Source organism: Octopus bimaculoides, chromosome 13 (genome assembly GCF_046866305.1).
Source record: "Octopus bimaculoides isolate indiv1 chromosome 13, ASM4686630v1, whole genome shotgun sequence".
Lineage (NCBI taxonomy): Eukaryota > Metazoa > Mollusca > Cephalopoda > Octopoda > Octopodidae > Octopus > Octopus bimaculoides.
In genome coordinates this window covers 61863213-61866719 of record NC_142940.1, presented here as the reverse complement: position 1 = coordinate 61866719, position 3507 = coordinate 61863213, and positions in this window count along the sequence as shown.

Sequence of the window (3507 nt, the reverse complement as noted above, 5' to 3'; positions counted from 1 at the left end):
TCAAACGGGAATTTGACGTTTCGAGTTTAAGCTTTTCTTGAAAAATGAAGAAGTTAGAGAGAAGGAAAATTGCGAAAGAAGGAAAGAAAAACAATGGGAGTAACACAGAAATATGTATTGTTCTGTGCCAGGTTATGTTGAAAATAGTGGAGATCGAAATACTGGAAGTGATGCAGAAGGTAGAAGGTTTCTTACGTACAAGAGTAACAAAGAAGGTAACTGTATGTAAAGATGCGCATATTTGTATGTATGTGTGTATCCGTGTGCGATGAGGAATTACTTATGTGTGTGTGTGTGTTTAGAGGAAATAATTGCGAGTCAGCGAGCAAACTGAGTGTATGTATAGGCGCATGCTAATTAAGGTATATTGAAAGGGCACATTAAATGAGGGGTCAGATATTGAAAATGATTAAATAAAAGTACGATGTTTACGACTAGAATCACAGGTTGAGCAGCACCAGCACCAGCAGCAACACTGCAACCGCGTTCAGCACTAAAACCAACACCATCAACACCCCCACCACAAACGTCTCCAGCAGCAGCAACAACAACATTTATAGATGATTATTGAGCTCAATCTATGCAATTTATCTTTGAGATTAATCTCTCCTAAATATAGATAGCTTTGTCACGTGGCTTACCTTGGTTGGCAAGAAAATGGGAGAAAGTGATTCCACTCTAAAAGCACTGATCTTCACCCAGGTCACAGGAACCCCCATCCACCCCACCCACCACCTGTATATGGTCGCTAGATTTGTTAGAAATAGCAACGAAATATCCCTCAAAAATCGCCTTACAGTCTTAAAGAAAGAGACAAGTGGCTGGTTCAAGATGGATTATATCTGAATAAAAGATGGATTATATCTGAATAAAAGATGGATTATATCTGAATAAAAGATGGATTATTACCGCTGGAATGACTTTGATCATAGGCCTACTTGGAGATGATTAACATGGATTTAAGCAACGACAACAACAACAGCAACAACAACAACAACAACAGTAGCAGCAGCACCAGTGGCATCAATAATAAGAACATCAATATATCTTTAGTGAACGTTGTACTTGTGAGATATCATTGAAGCAGTCCAGGAAAGATGATCTGAAGAACAGGTTAAAATTGGTTCCGCATAAACCATTTTCCCTCTAAACAAAAATCAAAGTGCAGCTGTTTCCACATGCATTACAGTTTACAGACGAAGTCTTTCATCAAATCGAGTGCCGTCTTCATGAATATAAACTATGTGGCTAGCATCAAAGACTGGGCATTTTAATGTTTCCTTACTACGTTCCTCGCAAGAATCTCTGCTAATTCTTCTACGACATTCAATGTTACAACAGTTAAAAACAATATTTTTATTCTATACCTGTATAAATAAATAATTAACTAAATAATAATAATAGTAATGGTTTCAAATTATGGCACAAGGCCAGCAATTTTTGGATAGGTGATAAGACGGTTTACATCGACCCAAATAGTTAATTGGTATTTGTTTTAGCGAGCCGGCGGAATTTGAACTTCAGAACATAAAGTCGGACGAAATGTCACTAAACATCTCGTCCAGCGTGCTAATGATTCTGCCAGCTCGCCGCCTTACTACTACTACTACTACTACTACTACTACTACTACTACTACTACTACTACTACTACTATTTCTTATAATAATAATACTATATATATATATATATATAAGGTCCGGCCTGATTACAGCAGTCTCGAGATTAACCGGCCGAAACTGCAAAGACGATCTGCTTTTCAACTGATGATTGAAAGCTCTGAATGTCTCATCCTTGCTTTTTCACGTCCTCTTTTGTATCACCTACTGTCCGAATGTTTTGTTGTCGCCTGTTGCGTTCTCGTTCCATTTTTTTGTTTTGATTTCATATATATATATATATATATATATATATATATATATATATATTCGAGTTTGTATGTTTTTCACGTTTTATTTGCAATTTTTACAATTTTACAATACTGAAATAAACTAGTACTTTCATGCGTTACGCAATCGTCAGGTTTGTGTAGCGACAGTGTGTGTATGTCTATGGTTTGGAAGAAAATGCAGTATCTGTGGCCTGAGACTGGTGAGATCGATGCAGTGAACATTTCTCTTGAATATTTGCAAATCGGTGACCATAGGAAAAAAAAAAAAAAAACTCTACCGGAAAGGAATTCCTGAGAGTCGATTTCTGAGAAGGAAAAAACGGAGAGAGTGATTATTTCAGGTCCCAAGAGACGTAGGGCAGCAATAACAATCATAATTGAATATAGTATTGTAAATTGTTTGACCTCCACCACCACCACCACCTTTCCCCGCGCCGCCGACAACACCACCATCGCCGTCACCACCGTCACCACCGTCACCACCGTCACCACCACCACCTCCGCCGCAATCAGACAACGTAATGTTATCCAATATTTTACGACAGCAACCAAAGAAGGGCAAACGAGAGTGAAAGTGAATTGAATGAGAAATTTTGCATTTGAAATTTTCATATTTAAGTGACATAAAATCCAGCGAGAAAATGAAAACTTCTTTGAAAGACACCAAACCCAAAAAACAACAAAAGACAAGTAAAAATAACAAAAAATAAGATATATATATATATATATATATATATATATATATATATATATAAAGGCCCACTTGTTCTGTAAAACCCCTTACAGAATAGTCAATCTGTTCTAAAAGACAAAGTTTATTAAGTGGAATTAAAAACGAGAAAGGTGAAACCAGTACAGGAATATTCGTACTAGACCGACTGGAAGTAATAAATAAATAAATAAAAAAAAAAAAAATAAACAACGCCGCGCAAAGCATTATGGGTATAATATTGTTCTGGCAATAAGGAAGCAAGAAACATACAAAATCATGTGATCACGTGTTTGTTTATTTACGTATTTATTTGTGTGTATTTATGATTGTTTATTTGGCTGTTCTCTTGGTTGGTTGGTTGGTTGGTTCATTAAATTTGTAGGCTTTAGAGTTTGTGATACAATTTTTTCGTTATTGTTGTTATTGTTGTTTATAATTTTTGCTTTGCTCAAATTTGGTTTTTGTCTTTTTCTTTTTCTTTTTTTTTCTTTTTTGGTTTTTAGCGAAAGTCTTCTAATGTGAAGAAGGACCCGAGGAATTTGGTAGGCAAGAGGTAGAAATAAATTAATCGAGCGGAAGATGTGTGTGAGAGATAAGAGATGGAGGAGATGCTGGAACGCTGCAGAATTGGCTAGAGAGAGAGAGAGAAAGAGGGAAAAGTGATAAAGAGGGAGAGAGAGAGAGAGAGAGAGAGAGAGAGAGAGAGAGAGAGAGAGAGAGAGAGAGAAACTAGTAGGGGAAAGAGAAAGGAATAAGAATATAAAAAGATATGGTGGATATATGTGTATTTTCACACATATTTGTGTGTGTGTGTGTGTGTGTGCGTGTGTGCATGTGTGTGCATGGACACATACGTATGCGGGGTGGGGTCGGAGAATGAAAGGAAGAATGGGAAGGACGACTGAA